The sequence below is a fragment of the Cryptomeria japonica genome, unplaced genomic scaffold (genome assembly GCF_030272615.1).
Source record: "Cryptomeria japonica unplaced genomic scaffold, Sugi_1.0 HiC_scaffold_1229, whole genome shotgun sequence".
Classification (NCBI taxonomy): Eukaryota; Viridiplantae; Streptophyta; class Pinopsida; order Cupressales; family Cupressaceae; genus Cryptomeria; species Cryptomeria japonica.
The window spans coordinates 10,001-30,613 of NW_026729786.1; the positions used below are offsets into that span (position 1 = coordinate 10,001).

At 60.7% G+C, this 20,613-nt stretch overlaps 2 non-coding genes across 2 annotated transcripts; both read left to right on the forward strand.

The window, feature by feature from the left end:
• The first annotated feature begins 10,883 nt into the window (after positions 1-10,883).
• Positions 10,884-11,002, forward strand: LOC131873205 (5S ribosomal RNA). The gene has a single exon (XR_009371213.1). It is a non-coding gene; the product is annotated as a 5S ribosomal RNA (ribosomal RNA).
• Positions 11,003-18,820: 7,818 nt separating this feature from the next.
• On the forward strand, positions 18,821-18,939 carry LOC131873202 (5S ribosomal RNA). The gene has a single exon (XR_009371210.1). It is a non-coding gene; the product is annotated as a 5S ribosomal RNA (ribosomal RNA).
• The last annotated feature ends 1,674 nt before the right edge of the window (positions 18,940-20,613 follow it).

Here is a 20,613-nt window from a genome sequence, read left to right on the forward strand (position 1 = left end):
GCTAGACGGAAGAGGCTTCAGGGCCACCTCGGAATGGTCCAAGCATCGGACGCGCTTGGGGCGACTGCCAGTGCCAACCCCTTATCCCGCGATGCGTCCGATACACAGATGGTTCCAAGGCGGCCGAGGAGCCTCACCGCATAGCAATCGGGGGTGCGAGGCGAGGGATGGGGCGGGAAGGCCCCAACGGCTAGACGGAAGAGGCTTCAGGGCCGCCTAGGAATGGTCCAAGCATCGGACACGCTTGGGGCGACTACCAGTGACAGCCCCCTATCCCGCGATGCGTCCGATACGAAGATGGTTCCAAGGCGGCCGAGGAGCCTCACCGCATAGCAATCGGGGTGCGAGGTGGGGGATGCGGCGAGATGGCCCCAACGGCTAGACGGAAGAGGCCACAGGGCCGCGTCGGAATAGTCCAAGCATCGGACGCGCTTGGGGCGACTACCAGTGACAACCCCTTATCCCGCGATGCGTCCGATACGAAGATAGTTCCAAGGCGGCCGAGGAGCCTCACCGCATAGCAATCGGGGTGCGAGGTGGGGGATGCGGCGAGATGGCCCCAACGGCTAGACGGAAGAGGCTGCAGGGCCGCCTCGGAATAGTCCAAGCATCGGACGCGCTTGGGGCCACTACCAGTGACAACCCCTTATCCCGCGATGCGTCCGATACGAAGATAGTTCCAAGGCGGCCGAAGAGCCTCACCGCATAGCAATCGGGGTGCGAGGTGGGGGATGCGGCGAGATGGCCCCAACGGCTAGACGGAAGAGGCCACAGGGCCGCCTCGGAATAGTCCAAGCATCGGACGCGCTTGGGGCGACTACCAGTGACAACCCCTTATCCCGCGATGCGTCCGATACGAAGATAGTTCCCAGGCGGCCGAGGAGCCTCACCGCATAGCAATCGGGGTGCGAGGCGAGGGATGCGGCGAGATGGCCCCAAAGGCTAGACGGAAGAGGCTGCAGGGCTGCCTCGGAATAGTCCAAGCATCGGACGCGCTTGGGGCGACTACCACTGCCAACCCCTTATCCCGCGATGCGTCCGATACACAGATAGTTCCGAGGCGGCCGAGGAGGTGGGGGATGCAGCGAGATGGCCCCAACGGCTAGACGGAAGAGGCTGCAGGGCCGCCTCGGAATAGTCCAAGCATCGGACGCGCTTGGGGCGACTACCAGTGACAACCCCTTATCCCGCGATGCGTCCGATACACAGATAGTTCCGAGGCGGCCAAGGAGCCTCACCGCATAGCAATCGTGGTGCGAGGTGGGGGATGCGGCGAGATGGCCCCAACGGCTAGACGGAAGAGGCTGCAGGGCCGCCTCGGAATGGTCCAAGCATCGGATGCGCTTGGGGCGACTACCACTGCCAACCCCTTATCCCGCGATGCGTCCGATACACAGATAGTTCCAAGGCGGCCGAGGAGCCTCACAGCATAGCAATCAGGGTGCGAGGCGAGGGATGCGGCGAGAAAGCCCCAACGGCTAGAGGGAAGAGGCTTCAGGTCCGCCTCGGAATGGTCCAAGCATCGGACGCGCTTGGGGCGACTACCAGTGACAACCCCTTATCCCGCGACGCGTCCGATACACAGATAGTTCCAAGGCGGCCGAGGAGCCTCACCGCATAGCAATCGGGGTGCGAGGCGAGGGATGCGGCGAGAAGGACCCAACGGCTACACGGAAGAGGCTTCGGGGCCGCCTCGGAATGGTCCAAGCATCGGACGCGCTTGGGGCGACTACCAGTGACAACCCCTTATCCCGCGACGCGTCCGATACACAGATAGTTCCAAGGCGGCCGAGGAGCCTCACCGCATAGCAATCGGGGTGCGAGGCGAGGGATGCGGCGAGAAGGACCCAACGGCTAGACGGAAGAGGCTTCGGGGCCGCCTCGGAATGGTCCAAGCATCGGACGCGCTTGGGGCGACTACCAGTGACAACCCCTTATCCCGCGACGCGTCCGATACACAGATAGTTCCAAGGCGGCCGAGGAGCCTCACCGCATAGCAATCGGGGTGCGAGGCGAGGGATGCGGCGAGAAGGACCCAACGGCTAGACGGAAGAGGCTTCGGGTCCGCCTCGGAATGGTCCAAGCATCGGACGCGCTTGGGGCGACTACCAGTGACAACCCCTTATCCCGCGACGCGTCCGATACACAGATAGTTCCGAGGCGGCCGAGGAGCCTCACCGCATAGCAATCGGGGTGCGAGGCGAAGGATGCGGCGAGAAGGACCCAACGGCTAGACGGAAGAGGCTTCGGGTCCGCCTCGGAATGGTCCAAGCATCGGACGCGCTTGGGGCGACTACCAGTGACAACCCCTTATCCCGCGACGCGTCCGATACACAGATAGTTCCAAGGCGGCCGAGGAGCCTCACCGCATAGCAATCGGGGTGCGAGGCGAGGGATGCGGCGAGAAGGACCCAACGGCTAGACGGAAGAGGCTTCGGGTCCGCCTCGGAATGGTCCAAGCATCGGACGCGCTTGGGGCGACTACCAGTGACAACCCCTTATCCCGCGACGCGTCCGATACACAGATAGTTCCGAGGCGGCCGAGGAGCCTCACCGCATAGCAATCGGGGTGCGAGGCGAAGGATGCGGCGAGAAGGACCCAACGGCTAGACGGAAGAGGCTTCGGGTCCGCCTCGGAATGGTCCAAGCATCGGACGCGCTTGGGGCGACTACCAGTGACAACCCCTTATCCCGCGACGCTTCCGATACACAGATAGTTCCAAGGCGGCCGAGGAGCCTCACCGCATAGCAATCGGGGTGCGAGGCGAGGGATGCGGCGAGAAGGACCCAACGGCTAGACGGAAGAGGCTTCAGGGCCGCCTCGGAATGGTCCAAGCATCGAACGCGCTTGGGGCGACTACCAGTGACAACCCCTTATCCCGCGACGCGTCCGATACACAGATAGTTCCGAGGCGGCCGAGGAGCCTCACCGCATAGCAATCGGGGTGCGAGGCGAGGGATGCGGCGAGAAGGACCCAACGGCTAGACGGAAGAGGCTTCAGGGCCGCCTCGGAATGGTCCAAGCATCGGACGCGCTTGGGGCGACTACCAGTGACAACCCCTTATCCCGCGACGCGTCCGATACACAGATAGTTCCGAGGCGGCCGAGGAGCCTCACCGCATAGCAATCGGGGTGCGAGGCGAGGGATGCGGCGAGAAGGACCCAACGGCTAGACGGAAGAGGCTTCAGGGCCGCCTCGGAATGGTCCAAGCATCGGACGCGCTTGGGGCGACTACCAATGACAACCCCTTATCCCGCGACGCGTCCGATACACAGATAGTTCCGAGGCGGCCGAGGAGCCTCACCGCATAGCAATCGGGGTGCGAGGCGAGGGATGCGGCGAGAAGGACCCAACGGCTAGACGGAAGAGGCTTCAGGGCCGCCTCGGAATGGTCCAAGCATCGGACGCGCTTGGGGCGACTACCAGTGACAACCCCTTATCCCGCGACGCGTCCGATACACAGATAGTTCCGAGGCGGCCGAGGAGCCTCACCGCATAGCAATCGGGGTGCGAGGCGAGGGATGCGGCGAGAAGGACCCAACGGCTAGACGGAAGAGGCTTCAGGGCCGCCTCGGAATGGTCCAAGCATCGGACGCGCTTGGGGCGACTACCGTTGCCAACCCCTTATCCCGCGATGCGTCTGATACACAGATAGTTCCGAGGCGGCCGAGGAGCCTCACCGCATAGCAATCGGGTTGCGAGGCAGATTATTGGGAAGGGAACCCCCTGGGATGCGGCTCAAGCAGTGCCCAAAGGGACTGGAATGCGGAATCACATCGAGAGACCCAAATGCTATACGAGGGCTCAAATCGAATTATCGATTTGGCCACGACATGGACGCATCGGAACGACTACCTTTGCCGAACCACTCGCAATTGCATCCATACCGAAACCAATAGACATTTCCGTTAGAGCCCTCGCATAGCATTCGGGAATCTCGCATGCCCCTCTAAATCGACCAATGCTGGCGCTCAATGAAAATCCGAGCGCTACCACCGTTCGAGCGCCAGCATTGGTCGAGTTAGAGGGGCACGGGGGAGAATGCTCCAGTCAACACCTCCCCTATATAAGTTATTTGTCCGATTCTCGCACAACCGTAGTCTGCCTCGTCGAATCAAACAACGGTCCCAGATTCCGACTTCCGTTCCGTAGAGACCCAAAAGCTAGATGGAGGCTCGCAAGAAAGAGAGTCGGCGCATAGCAATCGGGTTTCTCGAACGTTTAGGGACCGAGCTCACTTGCGGATAGGGCAAAATCCGCCAAGCAACCCAAAAGCTAGACGGGGGCTCGAATCGAATCGCCTAGGCGGCCACAACAACGACGTGTTGGATCGACTACCAGTGCCAAACCATTCAGCAAGACTAGTCTGTGTCGAGGCCGGATAGAGATTCTCAGAGAGCGCCCGCATAGCATTTAGGAGACCTGCCGCGTCCCTCACACTCGACAAATGGTGGTGCACGTTTATAAATCCGAGCGATCCCAACCCTTTCAAGCACCAACATCGGTCGAGATAGAGGGGCACGGAGGGGGCTGCGTGAGACAACACAGTCCCCTATATAAGTTATTTGTCCGATTCTCACACATCCGAAGAATGGTCATCAAATCGGACAACAGCCCAAACTTCCGACTTCCGTCCCAGAAAGCCCAAGAGCTATCTAAAACGTTCATGGCCGGAACTCGATCGCGGCTATACCAGTCCGCCAAGCAACCCAAAAGCTAGACTGGAGCTCTAGTCGAATCACCTCTGTGGCCATTGCAAGGACGTGTTGGAGCGACTACCATTGCCGAACCATTCCGCAGGTCGAGTCCATACCAAGGCCGCATAGAGATTCACGATGAGCTCCTGCATAGCAATCAGGAGACTTGCCGTGTCCATCACAATCGATAAATCCTGGTGCAAGATTTTTGCATCCGAGCGCTCCAACCAGTCGAGCACCAGCATCAATCGACATAAACGGGCACGGGGGGAGGATGCTCGAGAACACTACCTCCCCTATATAAGTTATTTGTCCGATTCTCAAGCAGCCGAAGTCTGGTCATCGAATCGGGTCAAAGACCACAACTTCCGACTTTACCCACAATGCAAGTCATCGAATCGAACATCGGCCCCCGAGTCGGACTCCATGCGTATGTCAGGTCATCGGACCCAAATTCCGCCTTCCTGCGCATGGCGGGCCATCAATATCAACTCGGTCATCGGACCCAAACTCCGCCTTTTTGCGTATGGCACGCCTTCAAATCGGTCATCGGACCCAAATTCCGCCTTCCTGTGCATGGCGGGCCATCAACATCAACTCGGTCATCGGACCCAAATTCCGCCTTTCTGCGCATGGCACGCCATCAACTCGGTCATCGGACCCAAATTCCGCCTTCCTGCGCATGGCAGGTCATCGGACACAAATTCAGACCTCGCCAATATGCCTACGTATCGAATCGGTCATCGGACCCAACTTCCGACTTCATCCATACTGTAGGGTCTTTGAGGTTGGCGCGGTGCGCTCAACCCAGGGAGTCGACCCATCGAAGCATACACCTCCCCTATATAAGCTATTTGTCCGATTCCCACACCTGTGTAGTTTGCACCTCTGACCAGGACATCGACCCCAACTTCCGAACTCGACTGCAACGACGGCACCAGCGCCTTGGTGCGCACCTTGCGACGCACAGTCCCAACATTCGCCTTCCTGCACATGGCAGGTCATCGGACCCAAATTCCGACCTCGCGAGTATGCCTACATATCGAATCGGTCATCGGACCCAACTTCCGACTTCATCCATACCGTAGGGTCTTTGAGGTTGGCGCGGTGCGCTCAACCCGGGGAGTCGACCCAACGAAGCATACACCTCCCCTATATAAGCTATTTGTCCGATTCCCACACCTGTGTAGTTTGCACCTCCGATCAAGACATCGACCCCAACTTCCGAACTCGCCTCCAACGACCGAACCAGCGCCTTGGTGCGCACCTTGCAACGCACAGTGCCAACATTCGCCTTCCTGCACGTGGCAGGTCATCGGACCCAAATTCCGACCTCGCGAGTATGCCTACATATCGAATCGGTCATCGGACCCAACTTCCGACTTCATCCATACCGTAGGGTCTTTGAGGTTGGCGCGGTGCGCTCAACCCGGGGAGTCGACCCAACGAAGCATACACCTCCCCTATATAAGCTATTTGTCCGATTCCCACACCTGTGTAGCTTGCACCTCCGATCAGGACATCGACCCCAACTTCCGAACTCGACTAAAAAGACCGCACCAGCGCCTTGGTGTGCACCTTGCAACGCACAGTGTCAACATTCGCCTTCCTGCACATGGCAGGTCATCGGACCCAAATTCCGACCTCATGAGCATACCTACTAATCGAATCGGTCATCGGACCCAACTTCCGACTTCATCCATACCGTAGGGTCTTTGAGGTTGGCGCGGTGCGCTCAACCTGGGGAGTCGACCCATCGAAGCATACACCTCCCCTATATAAGCTATTTGTCCGATTCCGACACCTGTGTAGTTTGCACCTCCGCTCAGGACATCGACCCCAACTTCCGAACTCGCCTGCAACGACCGAACCAGCGCCTTGGTGCGCACCAAAAGTGCGCACTTTTGGAGGGCACTTTTCTGCGCTCCAAAGGTGCGCACTTTTGGAGGGCACTTTTTGGAGGGCACTTTTCTGCGCTCCAAAGGTGCGCACTTTTGGAGGGCACTTTTTGGAGGGCACTTTTCTGCGCTCCAAAGGTGCGCACTTTTGGAGGGCACTTTTTGGAGGGCACTTTTCTGCGCTCCAAAGGTGCGCACTTTTGGAGGGCACTTTTTGGAGGGCACTTTTCTGCGCTCCAAAGGTGCGCACTTTTGGAGGGCACTTTTTGGAGGGCACTTTTCTGCGCTCCAAAGGTGCGCACTTTTGGAGGGCACTTTTTGGAGGGCACTTTTCTGCGCTCCAAAGGTGCGCACTTTTGGAGGGCACTTTTTGGAGGGCACTTTTCTGCGCTCCAAAGGTGCGCACTTTTGGAGGGCACTTTTTGGAGGGCACTTTTCTGCGCTCCAAAGGTGCGCACTTTTGGAGGGCACTTTTTGGAGGGCACTTTTCTGCGCTCCAAAGGTGCGCACTTTTGGAGGGCACTTTTGTGCACTCCAAAGGTGCGCACTTTTGGAGGGCACTTTTCCTGTGCTCCAAAGGTGCACACCTAGGTGAGCACCTTCGACCACACCTTGTAGCACACCAAACTCTGACTTTCGACTTCATCCGCAATGCAGGGTCTTTGAGGTTGGCGCAATGCGCACAACCAGGGGAGTCGACCCATCAAACCCAACACCTCCCCTATATAAGCTATTTGTCTGATTCTCATACATGCGTAGCCTGCAGGAGCAATTAGGACATCGACCCCAACTTTCGGCTTCTAAACGAAAACAAGGTCTTTGAGGTTGGTGTAATGCGAACAACTAGGGGAGTCAACCCATCAAACCCAACACCTCCCCTATATAAGCTATTTGTCTGATTCTCATACATGTGTAGTCTACAGGAGCAATTAGGACATCGACCCCAACTTTTGACTTCTTAACGAAAACAAGGTCTTTGAGGTTGACGTAATGCGCACAACCAGGGGAGTCGACCCATCAAACCCAACACCTCCCCTATATAAGCTATTTGTCCGATTCTCATACATGTGTAGCCTGCAGGAGCCATTAGGACATTGACCCCAACTTTTGACTTCTTAACGAAAACAAGGTCTTTGAGGTTGGCGTAATGCGCACAACCAAGGGAGTTGACCCATCAAACCCAACACCTCCCCTATATAAGCTATTTGTCTGATTCTCATACATGTGTAGCCTGCAACAACGATTAGGACATCCACCCCAACTTCTGAATTCGTCTGCGTTGACCGCACCAAAGGTGCACGCCTTGGTGCTCACCAAAATCCGACTTCCGACTTCTTCTGCTATGCGGGGTCTTTGAGGTTGGCGCAGTGCGCACAACCAGGGGAGTCAACCCACCGAATGCAACACCTCCCCTATATAAGCTATTTGTCTGATTCTCATACATGCGTAGACTGCAGCAATGATTAGGACATCCACCCCAACTTTTGACTTCTTAAACAAGACAGGGTCTTTGAAGTTGGTGCAGTGCACACAACCAGGGGAGTCGACCCATCAAACGCAACACCTCCCCTATATAAAGCTATTTGTCCGATTCTCATACGTGTAGTCTGCAGCAGCGATTAGGACATCGACCCCAACTTCCGAATTCGTTTGCATTGACCGCACCAAAGGTGCACGCCTTGGTGTGCACCCTGGAGTGCACTTTGGTGCTCACCTCGGTGCACACTTTGGTGTGCACCTCGGTGTGCACCAAAGGTGCGCACCTTGGAGCGCACCAAAGGTGTACACTTTGGAGCGCACCACATAGGGTCTTTGAGAGGTTGGCGCAGTGCGCACACCAAGGTGGGTGTTGAGGTGCGTGCCGAGGTGGGTGGGTGCTAGGGTGCGCTCCATGGTGGGTGCCAGGGTGGGTGCGTGCTAGGGTGGATTCCAAAGAGGGTCATAGGGTGGGTGCCAAGGTGGGTTGGTGATATAGTGGGTTCAAAGGTGGGTACTAGGGTGGGTTCCAAGGTGGGTCACAAGTTGGGTGCCAGGATGCGTGGGTGTTAGGTTGGGTGCCAAGGTGGGCTCCTGCGTGGGTGGGTGCTAGGGTGGGTTTCAAGGTGGACGCGAGGGCGGGTGCCAAGGTGGGTAACAAGTTGGGTGTTAGGATGGGTGAGTGCTAGAGTGGGTGCCAAGGTGGGTGGGTGCTAAGGTGGATGCCAAGGTGGTTCACAGGGTGGGTGGGTTCTAGGGTGAGTTCCAAGGTGGGTCACAGGTTCAGTGCTAGGGTGGGTGTCAAGGCGGGTGTCGAGGTGCCTGGGTGCTAGGGTGTGGATGCCAATGTGGGTCATAGGGTGGGTACTAGGGTGGGCTGCAATGTGGGTGCCAAGGTGGGTAACATGCTCGGTGGGTTCTAAATTGGGTGCCAGGGTGGGTGTGCACCCACCTTGCCCGAGGTGGGTGCCAAGGTGCCAGTGTGGGTGGGTGCTAAGGTGGATGCCAAGGTGGGTGAGAAGGTGGGTGATAGGTTGAGTGGTAGGATGGGTGGGTGCCAAGATGGGTCACAGGGTGGGTGCAAGGGTGGGTAGGTGCTAGGGTTGGTGTCAGGGTGGGTGGGTGCTAGGTTGGGTTCCAAGGTGGGTGCGAGGGTGAGTGTCAAGGTGGGTCACAGGTTAGGTGCTAGGATGGGTGAGTGCTAGGGTGCAAAGGTGCCAGGGTGGGTGCTAGGATGGGTCGATGCTAGGGTGAGTGGCAAGGTGGGTCCACAAGTGTCAAGGTGGGTGCCGAGGTGGGTGCCAAGTCGGCGACTGCTATGGTGGATGCCAAGGTGGGTCACGGGGTGGGTGCCAAGTTGCTAGGTTGGGTTCCAAGGTGGGTGCCAACGTGGGTGCTAGGGTGCGTGGGTTAAAGGGTGTGTCACAACGTGGGTGCCAGGATGGGTGCGCACCCACACTGGCCAAGACGGGTGCGGGTGCAAGGTTGGGTTCCAAGCCCGGTCACAGGCTGGGTGCTAGGATGGGTGGGTGCCAAGGTGGGCACCAGGGTGGGTGCACCCACCCTGGCCAAGGTGGGTCACGGGGTGGGTCCTAGGGTGGGTAACGGGGTGGGTACTAAGGTGCGTGCCAAGGTGGGTCATAGGGTGGGTGCCAAGGTGGGCACCAGGGTGGGTGTGCACCAACCCTAGCCAGGGTAGGTCACGGGGTGGTTGTCGGGGTGGGCGTCAAGGAGCCAAGGTGGGTGGCAAGTAGCCAAGTTGCGTGCCAAGGTGGGTGTCGGGGTGGGTGCCAAGGATCCAAGGTGGGTGCCAAGGAACCAAGGTGGGTGTCTGGGTGGGTGCCGAGGTGGGAGCCAGGGTGGGTCCCAAGGTGAGTGCAAAGGTGGGTGCCAGGGTCAAGGTGAGTGCCAATGTGGGTTCCAAGGTGCCAGGGTCAGGGTGAGTGCCAATGTGGGTTCAAAGGTGCTAAGTTGGGTGCGAGGTTGGGTGCGAGGGTGGGTGGGTGCCAAGGTGTGCTAGGTGGAAGCCCGGGTGGGTCGGCATCCCATGGGTGTCGAGTTGGGTGCCTGATGGGTGCTTCTTGTCAAGTTTTAGTCGTCGGGACTCATTTCGAGCCTTAGAGGTCGTTTCTTGTCCGGTTGCCCTGTCTTCGACCTGGGAACCCAATTTTGGTCCTCGGGTCCCATTTTTTTTTGTCTCGCATCCCACTTTTGGCCTGTGGCCTTTTCGGGGTCGATTCTCGTTTTGGGCATCAGAGCATGTTTCTTCTCCTAAAACCCAATATTTGTTTATTAAGTCTCGGAACACATTTTTGTTCTCGTGGACCCATCATGGGTCTTGGAACGCATTTGTGGTCCTTGGGTCCCATTTTGCATCCCGAAACTTGTGTTTTGGTGCTTGATCCCTATTTTGGGTGCCCACCTTGCACCAAGTGCGCACCCGGGGCAAACCGAGCGCCTTGGTGCACCGGGGCAAGATCGAGCGTGCACCCGAGGCGCCCCGAACATGCACCAAGGTGCACTCGGCCCACATGTGAGCGCAGGTCGTTGCGCCCGAGGTGGTGTGTGGGCACCGCGTTGCAGACGGGACACTGCACGCACACGACGCCCCCTCCAGGTGCACGCACGTAGGCCGGGCCGGGTGCACACCCGACGCCCTAGCAAGGTGCGCGCACCCGGGCAGGGCTCACACTTGGCGAACGGGGCGCACTTCGCGAGGGAGGGTGTGCACCTCGACGGGGGTGGGTGGCCGGGGTGGATTCGCACGTGGGTCGCGGTTTGCTAAGTACACACTGCGACAAGCTCATAACGGGTGCGATCATACCAGCATTAGTGCACCGGATCCCATCAGAACTCCGCAGTTAAGCGCGCTTGGGCCGGAGTAGTACTGGGATGGGTGACCTCCCGGGAAGTCCCGGTGTTGCACCCTTTTTTAGTTTTTCGCCGGGCGTCGCAATGCTATTTGAATAAACCTTTTGCCCGTTTGCGTTCTCGTCGGGGCCGGGCCGGGCCGGGGTGCGCTGCCCGCACTACCGCGCGCGCGGGGGCGACACCGAGCGCGCACCCGAGGCACCCCGAGCACACAGGCCACGGTGCAACCCGGGCGTTGTGCGCGCACCCCGGTGCGCCCGAGGTGCTGCGCGCGCACCCAGGTGAAATCGGTGTGCACCTCGGCCAGTGCGCGCTCGGTCGAGTCGCGCACGTTGGCCAAGGTGCACGGTGATGTTTCTTACTCTAAGGTTCCGCACCAGACGCCCGGGACAGGTGAGCGAAGCTGGGCGGGGCCGGGTGCGCGGCCGGGGCAGGTGCACGCAGCTGGAGAGAGCTTTGGAGCACACTTCGGAGCGCACCAATGATGCGCTCCATTCAAAAGTTTCCTGAAAAGGCAAAAAAAGTTGAGATTATAGAATTTCCCACTTGAGAGATTGTAAAAAAAAAAAATTTAAAATGAAGGAAACGCGGGTGCCAAGGTGTGCGCAGCCCAGCCAAGGTGTGCGCACCAAGGCGCCCACCCTGGCGAAGGTGCACGCAAGGTGCGCACCCGAGGCAAACCGGACAATTAACCCAACTTTCGACTTCGCGCGCACCTTGGAGCGCACTTCGGAGCGCTCCTTGGTGCGCACCAATCTTGGGCACCTCGGAGTGCACCATGGCGCCCACCAAGGTGCGCACCCGGGGCAAACCGAGCTCCGACTTCGTGCGCACCTTGGAGCGCACGAAAGGTGCGCACCATGGCGCCCACCAAGGTGCGCAGCCCAGCCAAGGCGTGCGCATCAAGGTGCGCACCCTGGCGAAGGTGCGCACCCGGGGCAAACCGAGCTCCGACTTCGTGCGCACCTTGGAGCGCACAAAAGGTGCGCAACCCAGCCAAGGTGTGCGCACCCCGGTCAAACCGAGCTCCGAATCGTGCGCACCAGAGGTGCACGCCATCGTGCGCACCTTGGAGCACACTTCGGAGCCCTCCTTGGTGCGCGCCGATGTTGCGCACCTCGGAGCGCACCCGGGGAAAACAATGCAATTAACCCGACTTTCGACTTCGTGGGCACCTCGGAGCGCTCTCGGGTTCGCACCTCGGAGCACACCGAGGTGCGCACCTTTGATGCGCTGCCTTCACCAATTTCCAGAAAAGGCAAGAAAACATTGAGAAGGTGTGCGCACCGAGGTGCCCACCCTGGCGAAGGTGCACGCGAGGTGCGCACCCGGGGCAAACCGGGCTCCGACTTCGTGCACGCCGCACCTTGGAGCACACTTCGGAGCGCTCCTTGGTGCGCACCAGGGCGCGCAACCCAGCCGAGGTGCCCACCCCGGCGAAGGTGCACGCGAGGTGCGCACCCGGGGCAAACCGGGCTCCGACTTCGTGCACGCCATGGTGCCCACCGCGGCGAAGGTGCACGCGAGGTGCGCACCCGGGGCAAACCGGGCTCCGACTTCGTGCACGCCGCACCTTGGAGCACACTTCGGAGCGCTCCTTGGTGCGCACCATGGTGCCCACCAGGGCGCGCAACCCCGCCGAAGGTGCACGCGAGGTGCGCACCCGGGGCAAACCGGGCTCCGACTTCGTGCACGCCGCACCTTGGAGCACACTTCGGAGCGCTCCTTGGTGCGCACCATGGTGCCCACCAGGGCGCGCAACCCCGCCGAAGGTGCACGCGAGGTGCGCACCCGGGGCAAACCGGGCTCCGACTTCGTGCACGCCATGGTGCGCACCGCGGCGAAGGTGCGCACCCGGGGCAAACCGGGCTCCGACTTCGTGCACGCCGCACCTTGGAGCACACTTCGGAGCGCTCCTTGGTGCGCACCAGGGCGCGCAACCCAGCCGAGGTGCCCACCCCGGCGAAGGTGCACGCGAGGTGCGTACCCGGGGCAAACCGGGCTCCGACTTCGTGCACGCCGCACCTTGGAGCACACTTCGGAGCGCTCCTTGGTGCGCACCATGGTGCCCACCAGGCCGCGCAACCCAGCCAAGGTGTGCGCACCAAGGTGCACGCGAGGTGCGCACCCGGGGCAAACCGGGGTCCGACTTCGTGCACGCCGCACCTTGGAGCACACATCGGGGCGCTCCCGGGTTCGCACCGGCGTTGCGCACCGTGGTGGGCACCTCGGAGCACACCAAGGTGGGCAGCGAGGTGCGCACCTTTGATGCGATGCCTTCACTAATTTCCATAAAAGGCAAAAAAAAAACGAGATTTTAAAATTTCCGTTTTGAAAGATAGTGAGAAAAAGGGAATGCTGGTGCCATCTTGAGCCCGCCCTGGTGCGCAGCCCAGCCAAGGTGTGCGCACCAAGGTGCCCACCCTGGCGAAGGTGCGCGCCCGGGCAATTAATCCAACTTCCAACTTCGCGCGCGCCAGGGTGGGAGCGCACCCAACAACCGGGCCTGGGAAGAGCCAATGCGAGAAACCCCACCAAACGCTCTGACAAAAAAAGAGGGGGCGCTCCAGTAACCCCGCTTCGGAGCGCACCCTGGGCAAACCCAGCCAAGGTGCCCACCCCGGCCAAGGTGCAGGCGAGGTGCGCACCCGGGGCAAACCGGGCTCCGACAACGTGCACGCCGCACCTTGGAGCACACTTCGTAGCGCTCCCGGGTGCGCACCTCAGAGCACACCAAGGTGGGCAGCGAGGTGCGCACCTTTGATGCGCTGCCTTCACTAATTTCCAGAAAAGGCAAAAAAAAAAGGAGATTTTAAAATTTCCGTTTTGAAAGATAGTGAAAAAAACGGAACGCGCGTGCCATCTTGAGCCCGCCCTGGTGCGCAGCCCAGGTAAGGTGCCCACCCTGGCAAAGGTGCGCACCCGGGCAATTAACCCTACTTCCGACTTCGTGCGCGCCAGGGTGGCAACCGGGCCTCGGAAGAGCCAATGCGAGAAACCCCACCAAACGCTCCGACAAAAAAAGAGGCGGCGCTCCAATAACCCCGCTTCGGAGCGCAGCCGGGGCAAACCCAGCCAAGGTGCCCACCCCGACGAAGGTGCACGCGAGGTGCGCACCCGGGGCAAACCGGGCTCCGACAACGTGCACGCAGCACCTTGGAGCACACTTCGAAGCACTCCCGGGTGCCCACCGGCGTTGCGCACCGTGGTGGGCAGCGAGGTGCGCACCTTTGATGCGCTGCCTTCACTAATTTCCAGAAAAAGGCAAAAAAAAATGAGATTTTAAAATTTCCGTTTTGAAAGATAGTGAAAAAAAAGGAACGCGGGTGCCATCTTGAGCCCGCCCTGGTGCGCAGCCCAGGCAAGGCATGCGCACCAAGGTGCCCACCCGAGGTGCACACCCGGGGCAAACCGGGCTCCGACTTCGTGCAGGCCGCACCTTGGAGCACACTTCGGAGCGCTCCTTGGTGCGCACCATGGTGCCCACCAGGGCGCGCAACCCAGCCAAGGTCTGCACACCAAGGTGCCCACCCCGGCGAAGGTGCACGCGAGGTGCGCACCCGGGGCAAACCGGGCTCCGACTTCGTGCACGCCATGGTGCCCACCGCGGCGAAGGTGCACGCGAGGTGCGCACCCGGGGCAAACCGGGCTCCGACTTCGTGCACGCCGCACCTTGGAGCACACTTCGGAGCGCTCCTTGGTGCGCACCATGGTGCCCACCAGGGCGCGCAACCCAGCCAAGGTGTGCGCACCAAGGTGCACGCGAGGTGCGCACCCGGGGCAAACCGGGGTCCGACTTCGTGCACGCCGCACCTTGGAGCACACATCGGAGCGCTCCCAGGTTCGCACCAGCGTTGCGCACCTTTGATGCGCTGCCTTCACTAATTTCCAGAAAAGGCAAAAAAAAACGAGATTTTAAAATTTCCGTTCTGAAAGATAGTGAAAAAAACGGAACGCGGGTGCCATCTTGAGCCCTTCCTGGTGCGCAGCCCAGGCAAGTTGTGCGCACCAAGGTGCCCACCCTGGCGGAGGTGCGCGCCCGGGGCAATCCGGGCTCCGACTTCGTGCACTGCATGGTGCCCACCAAGGCGCGCAACCCAGCCAAGGTGCCCACCGCAGCGAAGGTGCACGCGAGGTGCGCACCCGAGGTGCACACCCGGGGCAAACCGGGCTCCGACTTCGTGCACGCCGCACCTTGGAGCACACTTCAGAGCGCTCCTTGGTGCGCACCAGGGCGCGCAACCCAGCCGAGGTGCCCACCCCGGCGAAGGTGCACGCGAGGTGCGCACCCGGGGCAAACCGGGCTCCGACTTCGTGCACGCCATGGTGCCCACCGCGGCGAAGGTGCGCACCCGGGGCAAACCGGGCTCCGACTTCGTGCACGCCGCACCTTGGAGCACACTTCGGAGCGCTCCTTGGTGCGCACCATGGTGCCCACCAGGCCGCGCAACCCAGCCAAGGTGTGCGCACCAAGGTGCACGCGAGGTGCGCACCCGGGGCAAACCGGGGTCCGACTTCGTGCACGCCGCACCTTGGAGCACACATCGGGGCGCTCCCGGGTTCGCACCGGCGTTGCGCACCGTGGTGGGCACCTCGGAGCACACCAAGGTGGGCAGCGAGGTGCGCACCTTTGATGCGATGCCTTCACTAATTTCCATAAAAGGCAAAAAAAAAACGAGATTTTAAAATTTCCGTTTTGAAAGATAGTGAGAAAAAGGGAATGCTGGTGCCATCTTGAGCCCGCCCTGGTGCGCAGCCCAGCCAAGGTTTGCGCACCAAGGTGCCCACCCTGGCGAAGGTGCGCGCCCGGGCAATTAACCCAACTTCCAACTTCGCGCGCGCCAGGGTGGGAGCGCACCCAACAACCGGGCCTGGGAAGAGCCAATGCGAGAAACCCCACCAAACTCTCTGACAAAAAAAGAGGGGGCGCTCCAGTAACCCCGCTTCGGAGCGCACCCTGGGCAAACCCAGCCAAGGTGCCCACCCCGGCCAAGGTGCAGGCGAGGTGCGCACCCGGGGCAAACCGGGCTCCGACAACGTGCACGCCGCACCTTGGAGCACACTTCGTAGCGCTCCCGGGTGCGCACCTCAGAGCACACCAAGGTGGGCAGCGAGGTGCGCACCTTTGATGCGCTGCCTTCACTAATTTCCAGAAAAGGCAAAAAAAAAAGGAGATTTTAAAATTTCCGTTTTGAAAGATAGTGAAAAAAACGGAACGCGCGTGCCATCTTGAGCCCGCCCTGGTGCGCAGCCCAGGTAAGGTGCCACCCTGGCAAAGGTGCGCACCCGGGCAATTAACCCTACTTCCGACTTCGTGCGCGCCAGGGTGGCAACCGGGCCTCGGAAGAGCCAATGCGAGAAACCCCACCAAACGCTCCGACAAAAAAAGAGGCGGCGCTCCAATAACCCCGCTTCGGAGCGCAGCCGGGGCAAACCAAGCCAAGGTGCCCACCCCGACGAAGGTGCACGCGAGGTGCGCACCCGGGGCAAACCGGGCTCCGACAACGTGCACGCAGCACCTTGGAGCACACTTCGAAGCACTCCCGGGTGCCCACCGGCGTTGCGCACCGTGGTGGGCAGCGAGGTGCGCACCTTTGATGCGCTGCCTTCACTAATTTCCAGAAAAAGGCAAAAAAAAATGAGATTTTAAAATTTCCGTTTTGAAAGATAGTGAAAAAAAAGGAACGCGGGTGCCATCTTGAGCCCGCCCTGGTGCGCAGCCCAGGCAAGGCATGCGCACCAAGGTGCCCACCCGAGGTGCACACCCGGGGCAAACCGGGCTCCGACTTCGTGCAGGCCGCACCTTGGAGCACACTTCGGAGCGCTCCTTGGTGCGCACCATGGTGCCCACCAGGGCGCACCCGAGGCAAACCGGGCTCCGACTTCGTGCACAGCCGCACCTTGGAGCACACATCGGAGCGCTCCCAGGTTCGCACCAGCGTTGCGCACCTTTGATGCGCTGCCTTCACTAATTTCCAGAAAAGGCAAAAAAAAACGATATTTTAAAATTTCCGTTCTGAAAGATAGTGAAAAAAACGGAACGCGGGTGCCATCTTGAGCCCTTCCTGATGCGCAGCCCAGGCAAGTTGTGCGCACCAAGGTGCCCACCCTGGCGGAGGTGCGCGCCCGGGGCAAACCGGGCTCCGACTTCGTGCACTGCATGGTGCCCACCAAGGCGCGCAACCCAGCCAAGGTGCCCACCGCAGCGAAGGTGCACGCGAGGTGCGCACCCGAGGTGCACACCCGGGGCAAACCGGGCTCCGACTTCGTGCACGCCGCACCTTGGAGCACACTTCAGAGCGCTCCTTGGTACGCACCAGGGCGCGCAACCCAGCCAAGGTGCTCACCCCGGCGAAGGTGCACGCGAGGTGCGCACCCGGGGCAAACCGGGCTCGGACTTCGTGCACGCCGCACCTTGGAGCACACATCGGAGCGCTCCCGGGTTCGCACCAGCATTGCGCACCTTTGATGCGCTGCCTTCACTAATTTCCAGAAAAGGCAAAAAAAAGAAAAAAATGAGATTTTAAAATTTCCGTTTTGAAAGATAGTGAAAAAAACGGAACGCGGGTGCCATCTTGAGCCCGCCCTGGTGTGCAGCCCAGGCAAGTTGTGCGCACCAAGGCACCCACCCTGGCCAAGGTGGGTCACGGGGTGGGTCCTAGGGTGGGTAACGGGGTGGGTACTAAGGTGCGTGCCAAGGTGGGTCATAGGGTGGGTGCCAAGGTGGGCACCAGGGTGGGTGTGCACCAACCCTAGCCAGGGTAGGTCACGGGGTGGTTGTCGGGGTGGGCGTCAAGGAGCCAAGGTGGGTGGCAAGTAGCCAAGTTGCGTGCCAAGGTGGGTGTCGGGGTGGGTGCCAAGGATCCAAGGTGGGTGCCAAGGAACCAAGGTGGGTGTCTGGGTGGGTGCCGAGGTGGGAGCCAGGGTGGGTCCCAAGGTGAGTGCAAAGGTGGGTGCCAGGGTCAAGGTGAGTGCCAATGTGGGTTCCAAGGTGCCAGGGTCAGGGTGAGTGCCAATGTGGGTTCAAAGGTGCTAAGTTGGGTGCGAGGTTGGGTGCGAGGGTGGGTGGGTGCCAAGGTGTGCTAGGTGGAAGCCCGGGTGGGTCGGCATCCCATGGGTGTCGAGTTGGGTGCCTGATGGGTGCTTCTTGTCAAGTTTTAGTCGTCGGGACTCATTTCGAGCCTTAGAGGTCGTTTCTTGTCCGGTTGCCCTGTCTTCGACCTGGGAACCCAATTTTGGTCCTCGGGTCCCATTTTTTTTTGTCTCGCATCCCACTTTTGGCCTGTGGCCTTTTCGGGGTCGATTCTCGTTTTGGGCATCAGAGCATGTTTCTTCTCCTAAAACCCAATATTTGTTTATTAAGTCTCGGAACACATTTTTGTTCTCGTGGACCCATCATGGGTCTTGGAACGCATTTGTGGTCCTTGGGTCCCATTTTGCATCCCGAAACTTGTGTTTTGGTGCTTGATCCCTATTTTGGGTGCCCACCTTGCACCAAGTGCGCACCCGGGGCAAACCGAGCGCCTTGGTGCACCGGGGCAAGATCGAGCGTGCACCCGAGGCGCCCCGAACATGCACCAAGGTGCACTCGGCCCACATGTGAGCGCAGGTCGTTGCGCCCGAGGTGGTGTGTGGGCACCGCGTTGCAGACGGGACACTGCACGCACACGACGCCCCCTACAGGTGCACGCACGTAGGCCGGGCCGGGTGCACACCCGACGCCCTAGCAAGGTGCGCGCACCCGGGCAGGGCTCACACTTGGCGAACGGGGCGCACTTCGCGAGGGAGGGTGTGCACCTCGACGGGGGTGGGTGGCCGGGGTGGATTCGCACGTGGGTCGCGGTTTGCTAAGTACACACTGCGACAAGCTCATAACGGGTGCGATCATACCAGCGTTAGTGCACCGGATCCCATCAGAACTCCGCAGTTAAGCGCGCTTGGGCCGGAGTAGTACTGGGATGGGTGACCTCCCGGGAAGTCCCGGTGTTGCACCCTTTTTTAGTTTTTCGCCGGGCATCGCAATGCTATTTGAATAAACCTTTTGCCCGTTTGCGTTCTCGTCGGGGCCGGGCCGGGCCGGGGTGCGCTGCCCGCACTACCGCGCGCGCGGGGGCGACACCGAGCGCGCACCCGAGGCGCCCCGAGCACACAGGCCACGGTGCAACCCGGGCGTTGTGCGCGCACCCCGGTGCGCCCGAGGTGCTGCGCGCGCACCCAGGTGAAATCGGTGTGCACCTCGGCCAGTGCGCGCTCGGTCGAGTCGCGCACGTTGGCCAAGGTGCACGGTGATGTTTCTTACTCTAAGGTTCCGCACCAGACGCCCGGGACAGGTGAGCGAAGCTGGGCGGGGCCGGGTGCGCGGCCGGGGCAGGTGCACGCAGCTGGAGAGAGCTTTGGAGCACACTTCGGAGCGCACCAATGATGCGCTCCATTCAAAAGTTTCCTGAAAAGGCAAAAAAAGTTGAGATTATAGAATTTCCCACTTGAGAGATTGTAAAAAAAAAAAATTTAAAATGAAGGAAACGCGGGTGCCAAGGTGTGCGCAGCCCAGCCAAGGTGTGCGCACCAAGGCGCCCACCCTGGCGAAGGTGCACGCAAGGTGCGCACCCGAGGCAAACCGGACAATTAACCCAACTTTCGACTTCGCGCGCACCTTGGAGCGCACTTCGGAGCGCTCCTTGGTGCGCACCAATCTTGGGCACCTCGGAGTGCACCATGGCGCCCACCAAGGTGCGCACCCGGGGCAAACCGAGCTCCGACTTCGTGCGCACCTTGGAGCGCACGAAAGGTGCGCACCATGGCGCCCACCAAGGTGCGCAGCCCAGCCAAGGCGTGCGCATCAAGGTGCGCACCCTGGCGAAGGTGCGCACCCGGGGCAAACCGAGCTCCGACTTCGTGCGCACCTTGGAGCGCACAAAAGGTGCGCAACCCAGCCAAGGTGTGCGCACCCCGGTCAAACCGAGCTCCGAATCGTGCGCACCAGAGGTGCACGCCATCGTGCGCACCTTGGAGCACACTTCGGAGCCCTCCTTGGTGCGCGCCGATGTTGCGCACCTCGGAGCGCACCCGGGGAAAACAATGCAATTAACCCGACTTTCGACTTCGTGGGCACCTCGGAGCGCTCTCGGGTTCGCACCTCGGAGCACACCGAGGTGCGCACCTTTGATGCGCTGCCTTCACCAATTTCCAGAAAAGGCAAGAAAACATTGAGAAGGTGTGCGCACCGAGGTGCCCACCCTGGCGAAGGTGCACGCGAGGTGCGCACCCGGGGCAAACCGGGCTCCGACTTCGTGCACGCCGCACCTTGGAGCACACTTCGGAGCGCTCCTTGGTGCGCACCAGGGCGCGCAACCCAGCCGAGGTGCCCACCCCGGCGAAGGTGCACGCGAGGTGCGCACCCGGGGCAAACCGGGCTCCGACTTCGTGCACGCCATGGTGCCCACCGCGGCGAAGGTGCACGCGAGGTGCGCACCCGGGGCAAACCGGGCTCCGACTTCGTGCACGCCGCACCTTGGAGCACACTTCGGAGCGCTCCTTGGTGCGCACCATGGTGCCCACCAGGGCGCGCAACCCCGCCGAAGGTGCACGCGAGGTGCGCACCCGGGGCAAACCGGGCTCCGACTTCGTGCACGCCGCACCTTGGAGCACACTTCGGAGCGCTCCTTGGTG